This window comes from Ambystoma mexicanum, chromosome 13 (genome assembly GCF_040938575.1).
Source record: "Ambystoma mexicanum isolate Mex_15411 chromosome 13, UKY_AmexF1_1, whole genome shotgun sequence".
Lineage (NCBI taxonomy): Eukaryota > Metazoa > Chordata > Amphibia > Caudata > Ambystomatidae > Ambystoma > Ambystoma mexicanum.
Genome location: NC_090938.1, coordinates 369450067 through 369469754, shown reverse-complemented (window position 1 = coordinate 369469754; position 19688 = coordinate 369450067).

Genomic DNA, 19688 nt, shown 5'->3' with positions numbered 1-19688 from the left:
GGAAAATGCACCTAGATTTAAACTCACAGTAGTGGGAAAATGCACCTAGATTTAAAACTCACAGCAGTGGGAAAATGCACTTAGATTTGAAACACAGAGTAGTGGGAAAATGTACCTAGATTTGAAACAAACAATAATGGGAAAATGTACCTAGATTTAAACTCACAGTCATGGGAACATGCACCTAGATTTGAAACACACAGTAGTGGGAAAATGCACCGAGATTTGAAACACACAGTAGCAAGAAAATGCACATGGATTTGAAACTCACAGTAGTGGGAAAATGCACCTAGATTTAAAACTCACAGCAGTTGGAAAATGCACCTAGATTTGAACCACACAGTCGAAGGAAAATGCACCTGGGTTTGGAACACAAAGCTATGGGAAATTTCACCTAGATTTAAACTCACAGCAGTAGGAAATGCACTTAGATTTGAAACACAGAGTAGTGGGAAAATGTACCTATCTTTGAAACACACAATAATGGGAAAATGCACCTAGATTTAAAACTCAGAGCAGTGGGAAAATGCACCCTTATTTAAAACTCACAGTAGTGGGAAAATTCCCCTAGATTTAAACTCACAGCAGTGGCAATATGCACCTAGATCTGAAGCACACTGTAGTGGGAAAATGCACCGAGATTTGACACACACAGTAGCAAGAAAATGCACATGGATTTGAAACTCACAGTAGTGGGACAATGCACCTAGATTTAAACTCACAGCAGTGGAAAAATGCACCTAGATTAAAACTCACAGCAGTGCGAAAATGCACCTAGATTTGAACCACACAATAGTGGGAAAATGCACCTAGATTTGAAACACTGTAGTAGGAAAATGCACCTAGGTTTGAAACACAGAGCTATGGGAAATTTCACCTAGATTTAAACTCACAGCAGTGGGAAATTACACCTAGATTTAAACTCACAGCAATAGGAAAATTCACCTAGATTTAAAGCTCACAGGAGTGGGAAAATGCACCTACATTTAAATCTCACAGTAGTGGGAAAATCCACCTGGATTTAAAACTCAAAGCAGTGTGAAAATGCACCCTGATTAAAAACTCACAGTAGTGGGAAGATGCACCTAGATGTAAACTTGCTGCAGTGGCAAAATGCACCTAGATTTCAAACACACAACAATGGGAAAATGCACCTAGATTTAAACTCACAGTAGTGGGAAAATGCACCTAGATTTAAAACTCAAAGCAGTGGGAAAATGCACTTAGATTTGAAACACAGAGTAGTGGGAAAATGCACCTAGATTTAAAACTCACAGCAGTGGGAAAATGCACTTAGATTTGAAACACACAATAATGGGAAAATGCACCTAGATTTAAAACTCACAGCAGTGGGAAAATTCCCCTAGATTTAAACTCACAGCAGTGGGAATATGCACCTAGATTTGAAACACACCGTAGTGGGAAAATGCACTGAGATTTGAAACACACAGTAGCAAGAAAATGCACATGGATTTGAAACTCACAGTAGTGGGAAAATGCACCTAGATTTAAACTCACAGCAGTGGAAAAATGCACCTGGATTTAAAACTCACAGCAGTGGGAAAATGCACCTAGATTTGAACCACACAGTAGTAGGAAAATGCACCTAGATTTGAAACACACAGTAGAAGGAAAATTCACCTAGGTTTGAAGCACAGAGCTATGGGAAATTTCACCTAGATTTAAACTCACAGCAGTGGGAAATTATGCCTAGATTTAAACTCACAGCAGTAGGAAAATGCACCTAGATGTAAAGCTCACAGGAGTGGGAAGATGCACCTACAGTTAAATCTCATAGTAGTGGGAAAATCCACCTAGATTTAAAACTCACAGCAGTGTGAAAATGCACCCTGATTAAAAACTCACAGTAGTGGGAAGATGCACCTAGATGTAAACTCACTGCAGTGGCAAAAAGCACCTAGATTTCAAACACACAACAATGGGAAAATCCACCTAGATTTAAACTCACAGTAGTGGGAAAATGCACCTAGATTTAAAACTCACAGCAGTGGGAAAATGCACCTAGATTTGAAACACAGAGTAGTGGGAAAATGTACCTAGATTTGAAACACACAATAATGGGAAAATGCACCTAGATTTAAAACTCACAGCAGTGGGAAAATGCACCCTTATTTAAAACTCACAGTAGTGGGAAAATTCCCCTAGATTTAAACTCACAGCAGTGGGAATATGCACCTAGATTTGAAACACACCGTAGTGGGAAATGCACCGAGATTTGAAACACACAGTAGCAAGAAAATGCACATGGATTTGAAACTCACAGTAGTGGGAAAATGCACCTAGATTTAACCTCACAGTAGAAGGAAAATGCACCTAGGTTTGAAACACAGAGCTATGGGAAATTTCACCTACATTTAATCTCACCGCAGTGGGAAATGCACCTAGATTTAAGACTCACAGCAGTGGGAAAATGCACCTAGATTTAAAACTCACAGCAGTTGGAAAATGCACCTAGATTTGAAACACAGAGTAGTGGGAAAATGTACCTAGATTTGAAACACACAATAATGGGAAAATGTACCTAGATTTAAACTGACAGTCATGGGAACATGCACCTAGACTTGAAACACACAGTAGTGGGAAAATGCACCGAGATTTGAAGCACACAGTAGCAAGAAAATGCACATAGATTTGAAACTCACAGTAGTGGGAAAATGCACCTAGATTTAAAACTCACAGCAGTTGGAAAATGCACCTAGATTTGAACCACACAGTCGAAGGAAAATGCACCTGGGTTTGGAACACAAAGCTATGGGAAATTTCACCTAGATTTAAACTCACAGCAGTGGGAAATGCACCTAGATTTAAGACTCACAGCAGTGGGAAAATGCACCTAGATTTGAGACACACAGCAGTGGGAAATTACACCTAGATTTAAACTCACAGCAGTGTGAAATTACACCTAGATTTAAACTCACAGCAGTAGGAAAATGCACCTAGATTTAAAGCTCACAGGAGTGGGAAAATGCACCTACATTTAAATCTCATAGTAGTGGGAAAATCCACCTAGATTTAAAACTCACAGCAGTGGGAAAATGCACCTAGATTTGAGCCACACAGTAGTGGGTAAATGCACCTAGATTTGAAACACACAGTAGTAGGAAAATGCACGTAGGTTTGAAACACAGAGCTATGGTAAATTTCACCTAGATTTAAACTCACAGCAGTAGGAAATGCACCTAGATTTAAGACCCACAGCAGTGGGAAAATGCACCTAGATTTGAAACACACAGCAGTGGGAAATTACACCTAGATTTAAACTCATAGCAGTAGGAACATGCACCTAGATTTAAAGCTCACAGGAGTGGGAAAATGCACCTAGATTTAAATCTCAAAGTAGTGGGAAAGTCCACCTAGATTTAAAACTCACAGCAGAGTGAAAATGCACCCTGATTTAAAACTCACATTAGTGAGAAGATGCACCTAGATGTAAACTCACTCGAGTGGCAAAATGCACCTAGATTCAAAACTCAGAGCAGTGGGAAAATGCACCTAGATTTGAAACACACAACAATGGGAAATTGCGCCTAGATTTGAAACACACAGTAGTGGGGAAATGCACCTAGATTTGAACACACAGCAATGGGAAAATGCACCTAGATTTAAACTCACAGTAGTGGGAAAATGCACCCAGATTTAAAACTCACAGCAGTAGGAAAATGCACCTAGATTTAAAGCTCATAGGAGTGGGAAAATGGACCTAGATTTAAATCTCACAGTAGTGGGAAAATCCACCTAGATTTAAAACTTACAGCAGTGTGAAAATGCACCCTGATTTAAAACTCACAGTAGTGGGAAAATGCACCTAGATGTAAACTCACTGCAGTGGCAAAATGCAGCTAGATTCAAACCTCAGAGCAGTGGGAAAATGCACCTAGATTTGAAATGCACAACAATGGGAAATTGCGCCTAGATTTGAAGCACATAGTAGTGGGGAAATGCACCTAGATTTGAACACACAGCAATGGGACAATGCACCTAGATTCAAACTCACAGTAGTGGGAACATTCACTTAGATTTAAACTCACAGCAGTGGGAATATGCACCTAGATTTGAAACACACTGTAGTGGGGAAATGCACTGATTTTTGAAACACACAGTAGCAAGAAAATGCACATGGATTTGAAACTCACAGTAGTGGGAAAATGCACCTAGATTTAAACTCACAGAAGTGGAAAAATGCACCTAGATTTAAACTCACAGCAGTGGAAAAATGCACCTAGATTTAAAACTCACAGCAGTGGGAAAATGCACATAGATTTGAACCACACAGTAGTGGGAAAATGCACCTAGACTTGAAACACACAGTAGTAGGAAAATGCACCTAGGTTTGAAACACAGAGCTATGGGAAATTTCACCCAGATGTAAACTCACAGCAGTGGGAAATGCACCTAGATTTAAGACTCACAGTAGTGGGAAAATGCAACAAGATTTGAAACACACAGTAGCAAGAAAATGCACATGGATTTGAAACTCACAGCAGTGGGAAAATGCACCTAGATTTAAACTCACAGCAGTGGAAAAATTCACCTAGATTTAAACTCACAACAGTGGAAAAATGCACCTAGATTTAAAACTCACAGCAGTGGGAAAATGCACCTAGATTTGAAACACACAGTAGTGGGAAAATGCACCTAGATTTGAAACACACAGTAGTAGGAAAATTAAAAACTCATAGTAGTGGGAAGATGCACCTAGATGTAAACTCACTGCAGTGGCAAAATGCACCTAGATTTCAAACACACAACAATGGGAAAATGTGCCTAGATTTAAACTCACAGCAGTGGGAAAGTGCACCTAGATTTGAAACACAGAGTAGTGGGAAAATGTACCTAGATTTGAAACACACAATAGTGGGAAAACGCACCTAGATTTAAAACTCGCAGCAGTGGGAAAATGCACCCTTATTTAAAACTCACAGTAGTGGGAAAATTCCCCTAGGTTTGAAGCACAGAGCTATGGGAAATTTCATCTAGATTTAAACTCACAGCAGTGGGAAATGCACCTAGATTTAAGACTCACATCAGTGGGAAAATGCACCTAGATTTAAACTCACAGCAGTAGGAAAATGCACCTAGATTTAAAGCTCACAGGAGTGGAAAAATGCACCTACATTTAAATCTCATAGTAGTGGGAAAATCCACCTAGATTTAAAACGCACAGCAGTGTGAAAATGCACCCTGATTAAAAACTCTCAGTAGTGGGAAGATGCACCTAGATGTAAACCCACTGCAGTGGCAGAATGCACCTAGATTTCAAACACACAACAATGGGAAAATGCACCTAGATTTAAACTCACAGTAGTGGGAAAATGCACCTAGATTTAAAACTCACAGCAGTGGGAAAATGCACCTAGATTTGAAACACAGAGTAGTGGGAAAATGTACCTAGATTTGAAACACACAATAATGGGAAAATGCACCTAGATTTAAAACTCACAGCAGTGGGAAAATGCACCCTTATTTAAAACTCACAGTAGTGGGAAAATTCCCCTTGATTTAAACTCACAGCAGTGGGAATATGCACCTAGATTTGAAACACACCGTAGTGGGAAAAAGCAGCGAGGTTTGAAACACACAGTAGCAAGAAAATGCACATGGATTTGAAACTCACAGTAGTGGGAAAATGCACCTAGATTTAAACTCACCGCAGTGGAAAAATGCACCTAGATTTAAACTCACAGCAGTGGAAAAATGCACCTAGATTAAAACTCACAGCAGTGGGAAAATGCACCTAGATTTGAACCACATAGTAGTGGGAAAATGCACCTAGATTTGAAACACTGTAGTAGGAAAATGCACTTACGTTTGAAACACAGAGCTATGGGAAATTTCACCTAGATTTAATCTCACAGCAGTGGGAAATGCACCTAGATTTAAGACTCACAGCAGTGGGAATATGCACCTAGATTTAAAACTCACAGCAGTTGGAAAATGCCCCTAGATTTGAAAACAACAATAATGGGAAAATGTACCTAGATTTAAACTCACAGTCGTGGGAACATGCACCTAGATTTGAAACACACAGTAGTGGGAAAATGCACCGATATTTGAAACACACAGTAGCAAGAAAATGCACATGGATTTGAAACTCACAGTAGTGGGAAAATGCACCTAGATTTAAAACTCACAGCAGTTGGAAAATGCACCTAGATTTGAACCACACAGTAGTGTGAAAATGCACCTAGATTTGAAACACACAGTCGAAGGAAAATGCACCTGGGTTTGGAACACAAAGCTATGGGAAATTTCACCTAGATTTAAACTCACAGCGGTGGGAAATGCACCTAGATTTAAGACTCACAGCAGTGGGAAAATGCACCTAGATTTGAAGCACAGAGCAGTGGGAAATTACACCTAGATTTAAACTCACAGCAGTGGGAAATTACACCTAGATTTAAACTCACAGCAGTAGAGAAATGCACCTAGATTGAAAGCTCACAGGAGTGGGAAAATGCACCTACATTTAAATCTCACAGTAGTGGGAAAATCCACCTAGATTTAAAACTCACAGCAGTGTGAAAATGCACCCTGATTAAAAACTCACAGTAGTGGGAAGATGCACCTAGATGTAAACTCGCTGCAGTGGCAAAATGCACCTAGATTTCAAACACACAACAATGGGAAAATGCACCTAGATTTAAACTCACAGTAGTGGGAAAATGCACCTAGATTTAAAACTCACAGCACTGGGAAAATGCACTTAGATTTGAAACACAGAGTAGTGGGAAAATGTACCTAGATTTGAAACACACAATAATGGGAAAATGCACCTAGATTTAAAACTCACAGCAGTGGGAAAATGCACCCTTATTTAAAACTCACAGTAGTGGGAAAATTCCCCTAGATTTAAACTCACAGCAGTGGGAATATGCACCTAGATTTGAAACACACCGTAGTGGGAAAATGCACCGAGATTTGACACACACAGTAGCAAGAAAATGCACATGAATTTGAAACTCACAGTAGTGGGAAAATGCACCTAGATTTAAACTCACAGCAGTGGAAAAATGCACCTAGAATTAAAACTCACAGCAGTGGGAAAATGCACCTAGATTTGAACCACACAGTAGTAGGAAAATGCACCTAGATTTGAAACACACAGTAGTAGGAAAATTCACCTAGGTTTGAAGCACAGAGCTATGGGAAATGTCACCTAGATTTAAACTCACAGCAGTGGGAAATGCACCTAGATTTAAGACTCACAGCAGTGGGAAAATGCACCTACATTTAAATCTCATAGTAGTGGCAAAATCCACCTAGATTTAAAACTCACAGCAGTGTGAAAATGCACCCTGATTAAAAACTCAAAGTAGTGGGAAGATGCACCTAGATGTAAACTCACTGCAGTGGCAAAATGCACCTAGATGTCAAACACACAACAATGTGAAAATGCACCTAGATTTAAACTCACAGTAGTGGGAAAATGCACCTAGATTTGAAACACATACTAGTGGGAAAATGTACCTAGATTTGAAACACACCGTAGTGGGAAAATGCACCGAGATTTGAAACACACAGTAGCAAGAAAATGCACATGGATTTGAAACTCACAGTAGTGGGAAAATGCCCCTAGATTTAAACTCACAGCAGTGGAAAAATGCACCTAGATTTAAACTCACATCAGTGGAAAAATGCACCTAGATTAAAACTCACAGCAGTGGGAAAATGCACCTAGATTTGAACCACACAGTAGTGGGAAAATGCACCAAGATTTGAAACACTGTAGTAGTAAAATGCACCTAGGTTTGAAACACAGAGCTATGGGAAATTTCATCTACATTTAATCTCACAGCAGTGGGAAATGCACCTAGATTTAAGACTCACAGCAGTGGGAATATGCACCTAGATTTAAAACTCACAGCAGTTGGAAAATGCACCTAGATTTGAAACACAGAGTAGTGGGAAAATGTACCTAGATTTGAAACACACAATGATGGGAAAATGTACCTAGATTTAAACTCACAGCAGTTGGAAAATGCACCTAGATTTAAAACTCACAGCAGTTGGAAAATGCACCTAGATTTGAACCACACATTCGAAGGAAAATGCACCTGGGTTTGGAACACAAAGCTATGGGAAATTTCACCTAGATTTAAACTCACAGCAGTGGGAAATGCACCTAGATTTAAGACTCACAGCAGTGGGAAAATGCACCTAGATTTGAAACACACAGCAGTGGGAAATTACACCTAGATTTAAACTCACAGCAGTGGGAAATGACACCTAGATTTAAACTCACAGCAGGAGGAAAATGCACCTAGATTTAAAGCTCACAGGAGTGGGAAAATGCACCTACATTTAAATCTCATAGTAGAGGGAAAATCCACCTAGATTTAAAACTCACAGCAGTGTGAAAATGCACCCTGATTAAAAACTCACAGTAGTGGGAAGATGCACCTAGATGTAAACTCACTGCAGTGGCAAAATGCACCTAGATTTCAAACACACAACAATGGGAAAATGCACCTAGATTTAAACTCACAGTAGTGGGAAAATGCACCTAGATTTAAAACTCACAGCAGTGGGAAAATGCACCTAGATTTGAAACACAGAGCAGTGGGAAAATGTACCTAGATTTGAAACACACAATAATGGGAAAATGCACCTAGATTTAAAACTCACAGCAGTGGGAAAATGCACTCTTATTTAAAACTCACAGTAGTGGGAAAATTGCCCTAGATTTAAACTCACAGTAGTGGGAATATGCACCTAGATTTGAAACACACCGTAGTGGGAAAATGCACCGAGATTTGAAACACACAGTAGCAAGAAAATGCACATGGATTTGAAACTCACAGTAGTGGGAAAATGCACCTAGATTTAAACTCACAGCAGTGGAAAAATGCACCTAGATTTAAACTCACAGCAGTGGAAAAATGCACCTAGATTAAAACTCACAGCAGTGGGAAAATGCACCTAGATTTGAACCACACAGTAGTGGGAAAATGCACCTAGATTTGAAACACTGTAGTAGGAAAATACACCTAGGTTTGAAACACAGAGCTATGGGAAATTTCACCTAAATTTAATCTCACAGCAGTGGGAAATGCACCTAGATTTAAAACTCACAGCAGTTGGAAAATGCACCTAGATTTGAAACACAGAGTAGTGGGAAAATGTACCTAGATTTGAAACACACAATAATGGGAAAATGTACCTAGATTTAAACTCACAGTCGTGGGAACATGCACCTAGATTTGAAACACACAGCAGTGGGAAAATGCACCGATATTTGAAACACAAAGTAGCAAGAAAATGCACATGGATTTGAAACTTACAGTAGTGGGAAAATGCACCTAGATTTAAAACTCACATCAGTGGAAAAATGCACCTAGATTAAAACTCACAGCAGTGGGAAAATGCACCTAGATTTGAACCACACAGTAGTGGGAAAATGCACCAAGATTTGAAACACTGTAGTAGTAAAATGCACCTAGGTTTGAAACACAGAGCTATGGGAAATTTCATCTACATTTAATCTCACAGCAGTGGGAAATGCACCTAGATTTAAGACTCACAGCAGTGGGAATATGCACCTAGATTTAAAACTCACAGCAGTTGGAAAATGCACCTAGATTTAAAACTCACAGCAGTTGGAAAATGCACCTAGATTTGAACCACACATTCGAAGGAAAATGCACCTGGGTTTGGAACACAAAGCTATGGGAAATTTCACCTAGATTTAAACTCACAGCAGTGGGAAATGCACCTAGATTTAAGACTCACAGCAGTGGGAAAATGCACCTAGATTTGAAACACACAGCAGTGGGAAATTACACCTAGATTTAAACTCACAGCAGTGGGAAATGACACCTAGATTTAAACTCACAGCAGGAGGAAAATGCACCTAGATTTAAAGCTCACAGGAGTGGGAAAATGCACCTACATTTAAATCTCATAGTAGAGGGAAAATCCACCTAGATTTAAAACTCACAGCAGTGTGAAAATGCACCCTGATTAAAAACTCACAGTAGTGGGAAGATGCACCTAGATGTAAACTCACTGCAGTGGCAAAATGCACCTAGATTTCAAACACACAACAATGGGAAAATGCACCTAGATTTAAACTCACAGTAGTGGGAAAATGCACCTAGATTTAAAACTCACAGCAGTGGGAAAATGCACCTAGATTTGAAACACAGAGCAGTGGGAAAATGTACCTAGATTTGAAACACACAATAATGGGAAAATGCACCTAGATTTAAAACTCACAGCAGTGGGAAACTGCACTCTTATTTAAAACTCACAGTAGTGGGAAAAATGCCCTAGATTTAAACTCACAGTAGTGGGAATATGCACCTAGATTTGAAACACACCGTAGTGGGAAAATGCACCGAGATTTGAAACACACAGTAGCAAGAAAATGCACATGGATTTGAAACTCACAGTAGTGGGAAAATGCACCTAGATTTAAACTCACAGCAGTGGAAAAATGCACCTAGATTTAAACTCACAGCAGTGGAAAAATGCACCTAGATTAAAACTCACAGCAGTGGGAAAATGCACCTAGATTTGAACCACACAGTAGTGGGAAAATGCACCTAGATTTGAAACACTGTAGTAGGAAAATGCACCTAGGTTTGAAACACAGAGCTATGGGAAATTTCACCTAAATTTAATCTCACAGCAGTGGGAAATGCACCTAGATTTAAAACTCACAGCAGTTGGAAAATGCACCTAGATTTGAAACACAGAGTAGTGGGAAAATGTACCTAGATTTGAAACACACAATAATGGGAAAATGTACCTAGATTTAAACTCACAGTCGTGGGAACATGCACCTAGATTTGAAACACACAGCAGTGGGAAAATGCACCGATATTTGAAACACAAAGTAGCAAGAAAATGCACATGGATTTGAAACTTACAGTAGTGGGAAAATGCACCTAGATTTAAAACTCACAGCAGTTGGAAAATGCACCTAGATTTGAACCACAAAGTAGTGTGAAAATGCACCTAGATTTGAAACACACAGTCGAAGAAAAATGTACCTGGGTTTGGAACACAAAGCTATGGGAAATTTCACCTAGATTTAAACTCACAGCAGTGGGAAATGCACCTAGATTTAAGACTCACAGCAGTGGGAAAATGCACCTAGATTTGAAACACACAGCAGTGGGAAATTAGACCTAGATTTAAACTCACAGCAATGGGAAATTACACCTAGATTTAAACTCACAGCAGTAGAAACATGCACCTAGATTTAAAGCTCACAGGAGTGGGAAAATGCACCTACATTTAAAACTCACAGTAGTGGGAAAATCCACCTAGATTTAAAACTCACAGCAGTGTGAAAATGCACCCTGATTAAAAACTCACAGTAGTGGGAAGATGCACCTAGATGTAAACTCGCTGCAGTGGCAAAATGCACCTAGATTTCAAACACACAACAATGGGAAAATGCACCTAGATTTAAACTCACAGTAGTAGGACAATGCACCTAGATTTAAAACTCACAGCAGTGGGAAAATGCACTTAGATTTGAAAAACAGAGTAGTGGGAAAATGTACCTAGATTTGAAACACACAATAATGGGAAAATGCACCTAGATTTAAAACTCACAGCAGTGGGAAAATGCACCCTTATTTAAAACTCACAGTAGTGGGAAAATCCCCCTAGATTTAAACTCACAGCAGTGGGAATATGCACTTAGATTTGAAACACACCGTAGTGGGAAAATGCACCGAGATTTGAAACACACAGTAGCAAGAAAATGCACATGGATTTGAAACTCACAGTAGTGGGGAAAATGCACCTAGATTTCACCTCACAGTAGTAGGAAAATGCACCTAGGTTTGAAACACAGAGCTATGGGAAATTTCACCTACATTTAATCTCACAGCAGTGGGAAATGCACCTAGATTTAAGACTCACAGCAGTGGGAAAATGCACCTAGATTTAAAACTCACAGCAGTTGGAAAATGCACCTAGATTTGAAACACAGAGTAGTGGGAAAATGTACCTAGATTTGAAACACACAATAATGGGAAAATGTACCTAGATTTAAACTCACAGTCATGGGAACATGCACCTAGATTTGAAACACACAGTAGTGGGAAAATGCACCGAGATTTGAAACACACAGTAGCAAGAAAATGCACATGGATTTGAAACTCACAGTAGTGGGAAAATGCACCTATATTTAAAACTCACAGCAGTTGGAAAATGCACCTAGATTTGAACCACACAGTCGAAGGAAAATGCACCTGGGTTTGGAACACAAAGCTATGGGAAATTTCACCTAGATTTAAACTCACAGCAGTGGGAAATGCACCTAGATTTAAGACTCACAGCAGTGGGAAAATGCACCTAGATTTGAAACACACAGCAGTGGGATATTACACCTAGATTTAAACTCACAGCTGTGGGAAATTACACCTAGATTTAAACTCACAGCAGTAGGAAAATGCACCTAGATTTAAAGCTCACAGGAGTGGGAAAATGCACCTACATTTAAACCTCATAGTAGTGGGAAAATCCACCTAGATTTAAAACTCACAGCAGTGTGAAAATGCACCCTGATTAAAAACTCACAGTAGTGGGAAGATGCACCTAGATGTAAACTCACTGCAGTGGCAAAATGCACCTAGATTTCAAACACACAACAATGGGAAAATGCACCTAGATTTAAACTCACAGTAGTGGGAAAATGCACCTAGATTTAAAACTCACAGCAGTGGGAAACTGCACTTAGATTTGAAACACACAATAATGGGAAAATGCACCTAGATTTAAAACTCACAGCAGTGGGAAAATGCACCCTTATTTAAAACTCACAGTAGTGGGAAAATTCCCCTAGATTTAAACTCACAGCAGTGGGAATATGCACCTAGATTTGAAACACACCGTAGTGGGAAAATGCACCGAGATTTGAAACACACAATAGCAAGAAAATGCACATGGATTTGAAACTCACAGCAGTGGGAAAATGCACCTAGATTTAAACTCACAGCAGTGGAAAAATGCACCTAGATTTAAAACTCACAGCAGTGGGAAAATGCACCTAGATTTGAACCACAGAGCAGTGGGAAATTACACCTAGATTTAAACTCACAGCATTGGACAAATGCACCTAGATTTAAAACTCACAGCAGTGGGAAAATGCACCTAGATTTGAACCACACAGTAGCAGGAAAATGCACCTAGATTTGAAACACACAGTAGTAGGAAAATTCACCTAGGTTTGAAGCACAGAGCTATGGGAAATTTTACCTAGATTTAAACACAGCAGTGGGAAATGCACCTAGATTTAAGACTCACAGCAGTGGGAATATGCACCTAGATTTAAAACTCACAGCAGTTGGAAAATGCACCTAGATTTGAAACACAGAGTAGTGGGAAAATGTACCTAGATTTGAAACACACAATAATGGGAAAATGTACCTAGATTTAAACTCACAGTCGTGGGAGCATGCACCTAGATTTGAAACACAATAGTGGGAAAATGCACCGAGATTTGAAACACACAGTAGCAAGAAAATGCACATGGATTTGAAATTCACAGTAGTGAGAAAATGCACCTAGATTTAAAACTCACAGCAGTTGGAAAATGCACCTAGATTTGAACCACACAGTCATAGGAAAATGCACCTGGGTTTGGAACACAAAGCTATGGGAAATTTCACCTAGATTTAAACTCACAGCAGTGGGAAATTACACCTAGATTTAAACTCACAGCAATAGGTAAATTCACCTAGATTTAAAGCTCACAGGAGTGGGAAAATGCACCTACATTTAAATCTCACAGTAGTGGGAAAATGCACCTAGATGTAAACTCACTGCAGTGGCAAAATGCAGCTAGATTCAAACCTCAGAGCAGTGGGAAAATGCACCTAGATTTGAAATGCACAACAATGGGAAATTGTGCCTAGATTTGAAGCACATAGTAGTGGGGAAATGCACCTAGATTTGAACACACAGCAATGGGACAATGCACCTAGATTCAAACTCACAGTAGTGGGAAAATTCACTTAGATTTAAACTCACAGCAGTGGGAATATGCACCTAGATTTGAAACACACTGTAGTGGGGAAATGCACTGATTTTTGAAACACACAGTAGCAAGAAAATGCACATGGATTTGAAACTCACAGTAGTGGGAAAATGCACCTAGATTTAAACTCACAGAAGTGGAAAAATGCACCTAGATTTAAACTCACAGCAGTGGAAAAATGCACCTAGATTTAAAACTCACAGCAGTGGGAAAATGCACATAGATTTGAACCACACAGTAGTGGGAAAATGCACCTAGACTTGAAACACACAGTAGTAGGAAAATGCACCTAGGTTTGAAACACAGAGCTATGGGAAATTTCACCCAGATGTAAACTCACAGCAGTGGGAAATGCACCTAGATTTAAGACTCACAGTAGTGGGAAAATGCAACAAGATTTGAAACACACAGTAGCAAGAAAATGCACATGGATTTGAAACTCACAGCAGTGGGAAAATGCACCTAGATTTAAACTCACAGCAGTGGAAAAATTCACCTAGATTTAAACTCACAACAGTGGAAAAATGCACCTAGATTTAAAACTCACAGCAGTGGGAAAATGCACCTAGATTTGAAACACACAGTAGTGGGAAAATGCACCTAGATTTGAAACACACAGTAGTAGGAAAATTAAAAACTCATAGTAGTGGGAAGATGCACCTAGATGTAAACTCACTGCAGTGGCAAAATGCACCTAGATTTCAAACACACAACAATGGGAAAATGTGCCTAGATTTAAACTCACAGTAGTGGGAAAATGCACCTAGATTTAAAACTCACAGCAGTGGGAAAGTGCACCTAGATTTGAAACACAGAGTAGTGGGAAAATGTACCTAGATTTGAAACACACAATAGTGGGAAAACGCACCTAGATTTAAAACTCGCAGCAGTGGGAAAATGCACCCTTATTTAAAACTCACAGTAGTGGGAAAATTCCCCTAGGTTTGAAGCACAGAGCTATGGGAAATTTCATCTAGATTTAAACTCACAGCAGTGGGAAATGCACCTAGATTTAAGACTCACATCAGTGGGAAAATGCACCTAGATTTAAACTCACAGCAGTAGGAAAATGCACCTAGATTTAAAGCTCACAGGAGTGGAAAAATGCACCTACATTTAAATCTCATAGTAGTGGGAAAATCCACCTAGATTTAAAACGCACAGCAGTGTGAAAATGCACCCTGATTAAAAACTCTCAGTAGTGGGAAGATGCACCTAGATGTAAACCCACTGCAGTGGCAGAATGCACCTAGATTTCAAACACACAACAATGGGAAAATGCACCTAGATTTAAACTCACAGTAGTGGGAAAATGCACCTAGATTTAAAACTCACAGCAGTGGGAAAATGCACCTAGATTTGAAACACAGAGTAGTGGGAAAATGTACCTAGATTTGAAACACACAATAATGGGAAAATGCACCTAGATTTAAAACTCACAGCAGTGGGAAAATGCACCCTTATTTAAAACTCACAGTAGTGGGAAAATTCCCCTAGATTTAAACTCACAGCAGTGGGAATATGCACCTAGATTTGAAACACACCGTAGTGGGAAAAAGCAGCGAGGTTTGAAACACACAGTAGCAAGAAAATGCACATGGATTTGAAACTCACAGTAGTGGGAAAATGCACCTAGATTTAAACTCACCGCAGTGGAAAAATGCACCTAGATTTAAACTCACAGCAGTGGAAAAATGCACCTAGATTAAAACTCACAGCAGTGGGAAAATGCACCTAGATTTGAACCACATAGTAGTGGGAAAATGCACCTAGATTTGAAACACTGTAGTAGGAAAATGCACCTACGTTTGAAACACAGAGCTATGGGAAATTTCACCTAGATTTAATCTCACAGCAGTGGGAAATGCACCTAGATTTAAGACTCACAGCAGTGGGAATATGCACCTAGATTTAAAACTCACAGCAGTTGGAAAATGCCCCTAGATTTGAAAACAACAATAATGGGAAAATGTACCTAGATTTAAACTCACAGTCGTGGGAACATGCACCTAGATTTGAAACACACAGTAGTGGGAAAATGCACCGATATTTGAAACACACAGTAGCAAGAAAATGCACATGGATTTGAAACTCACAGTAGTGGGAAAATGCACCTAGATTTAAAACTCACAGCAGTTGGAAAATGCACCTAGATTTGAACCACAGAGTAGTGTGAAAATGCACCTAGATTTGAAACACACAGTCGAAGGAAAATGCACCTGGGTTTGGAACACAAAGCTATGGGAAATTTCACCTAGATTTAAACTCACAGCGGTGGGAAATGCACCTAGATTTAAGACTCACAGCAGTGGGAAAATGCACCTAGATTTGAAGCACAGAGCAGTGGGAAATTACACCTAGATTTAAACTCACAGCAGTGGGAAATTACACCTAGATTTAAACTCACAGCAGTAGAGAAATGCACCTAGATTGAAAGCTCACAGGAGTGGGAAAATGCACCTACATTTAAATCTCACAGTAGTGGGAAAATCCACCTAGATTTAAAACTCACAGCAGTGTGAAAATGCACCCTGATTAAAAACTCACAGTAGTGGGAAGATGCACCTAGATATAAACTCGCTGCAGTGGCAAAATGCACCTAGATTTCAAACACACAACAATGGGAAAATGCACCTAGATTTAAACTCACAGTAGTGGGAAAATGCACCTAGATTTAAAACTCACAGCACTGGGAAAATGCACTTAGATTTGAAACACAGAGTAGTGGGAAAATGTACCTAGATTTGAAACACACAATAATGGGAAAATGCACCTAGATTTAAAACTCACAGCAGTGGGAAAATGCACCCTTATTTAAAACTCACAGTAGTGGGAAAATTCCCCTAGATTTAAACTCACAGCAGTGGGAATATGCACCTAGATTTGAAACACACCGTAGTGGGAAAATGCACCGAGATTTGACACACACAGTAGCAAGAAAATGCACATGAATTTGAAACTCACAGTAGTGGGAAAATGCACCTAGATTTAAACTCACAGCAGTGGAAAAATGCACCTAGATTTAAAACTCACAGCAGTGGGAAAATGCACCTAGATTTGAACCACACAGTAGTAGGAAAATGCACCTAGATTTGAAACACACAGTAGTAGGAAAATTCACCTAGGTTTGAAGCACAGAGCTATGGGAAATGTCACCTAGATTTAAACTCACAGCAGTGGGAAATGCACCTAGATTTAAGACTCACAGCAGTGGGAAAATGCACCTACATTTAAATCTCATAGTAGTGGCAAAATCCACCTAGATTTAAAACTCACAGCAGTGTGAAAATGCACCCTGATTAAAAACTCAAAGTAGTGGGAAGATGCACCTAGATGTAAACTCACTGCAGTGGCAAAATGCACCTAGATGTCAAACACACAACAATGTGAAAATGCACCTAGATTTAAACTCACAGTAGTGGGAAAATGCACCTAGATTTAAAGCTCACAGCAGTGGGAAAATGCACCTAGATTTGAAACACATACTAGTGGGAAAATGTACCTAGATTTGAAACACACCGTAGTGGGAAAATGCACCGAGATTTGAAACACACAGTAGCAAGAAAATGCACATGGATTTGAAACTCACAGTAGTGGGAAAATGCCCCTAGATTTAAACTCACAGCAGTGGAAAAATGCACCTAGATTTAAACTCACATCAGTGGAAAAATGCACCTAGATTAAAACTCACAGCAGTGGGAAAATGCACCTAGATTTGAACCACACAGTAGTGGGAAAATGCACCAAGATTTGAAACACTGTAGTAGTAAAATGCACCTAGGTTTGAAACACAGAGCTATGGGAAATTTCATCTACATTTAATCTCACAGCAGTGGGAAATGCACCTAGATTTAAGACTCACAGCAGTGGGAATATGCACCTAGATTTAAAACTCACAGCAGTTGGAAAATGCACCTAGATTTGAAACACAGAGTAGTGGGAAAATGTACCTAGATTTGAAACACACAATGATGGGAAAATGTACCTAGATTTAAACTCACAGCAGTTGGAAAATGCACCTAGATTTAAAACTCACAGCAGTTGGAAAATGCACCTAGATTTGAACCACACATTCGAAGGAAAATGCACCTGGGTTTGGAACACAAAGCTATGGGAAATTTCACCTAGATTTAAACTCACAGCAGTGGGAAATGCACCTAGATTTAAGACTCACAGCAGTGGGAAAATGCACCTAGATTTGAAACACACAGCAGTGGGAAATTACACCTAGATTTAAACTCACAGCAGTGGGAAATGACACCTAGATTTAAACTCACAGCAGGAGGAAAATGCACCTAGATTTAAAGCTCACAGGAGTGGGAAAATGCACCTACATTTAAATCTCATAGTAGAGGGAAAATCCACCTAGATTTAAAACTCACAGCAGTGTGAAAATGCACCCTGATTAAAAACTCACAGTAGTGGGAAGATGCACCTAGATGTAAACTCACTGCAGTGGCAAAATGCACCTAGATTTCAAACACACAACAATGGGAAAATGCACCTAGATTTAAACTCACAGTAGTGGGAAAATGCACCTAGATTTAAAACTCACAGCAGTGGGAAAATGCACCTAGATTTGAAACACAGAGCAGTGGGAAAATGTACCTAGATTTGAAACACACAATAATGGGAAAATGCACCTAGATTTAAAACTCACAGCAGTGGGAAAATGCACTCTTATTTAAAACTCACAGTAGTGGGAAAATTGCCCTAGATTTAAACTCACAGTAGTGGGAATATGCACCTAGATTTGAAACACACCGTAGTGGGAAAATGCACCGAGATTTGAAACACACAGTAGCAAGAAAATGCACATGGATTTGAAACTCACAGTAGTGGGAAAATGCACCTAGATTTAAACTCACAGCAGTGGAAAAATGCACCTAGATTTAAACTCACAGCAGTGGAAAAATGCACCTAGATTAAAACTCACAGCAGTGGGAAAATGCACCTAGATTTGAACCACACAGTAGTGGGAAAATGCACCTAGATTTGAAACACTGTAGTAGGAAAATGCACCTAGGTTTGAAACACAGAGCTATGGGAAATTTCACCTAAATTTAATCTCACAGCAGTGGGAAATGCACCTAGATTTAAAACTCACAGCAGTTGGAAAATGCACCTAGATTTGAAACACAGAGTAGTGGGAAAATGTACCTAGATTTGAAACACACAATAATGGGAAAATGTACCTAGATTTAAACTCACAGTCGTGGGAACATGCACCTAGATTTGAAACACACAGCAGTGGGAAAATGCACCGATATTTGAAACACAAAGTAGCAAGAAAATGCACATGGATTTGAAACTTACAGTAGTGGGAAAATGCACCTAGATTTAAAACTCACATCAGTGGAAAAATGCACCTAGATTAAAACTCACAGCAGTGGGAAAATGCACCTAGATTTGAAGCACACAGTAGTGGGAAAATGCACCAAGATTTGAAACACTGTAGTAGTAAAATGCACCTAGGTTTGAAACACAGAGCTATGGGAAATTTCATCTACATTTAATCTCACAGCAGTGGGAAATGCACCTAGATTTAAGACTCAAAGCAGTGGGAATATGCACCTAGATTTAAAACTCACAGCAGTTGGAAAATGCACCTAGATTTGAAACACAGAGTAGTGGGAAAATGTACCTAGATTTGAAACACACAATAATGGGA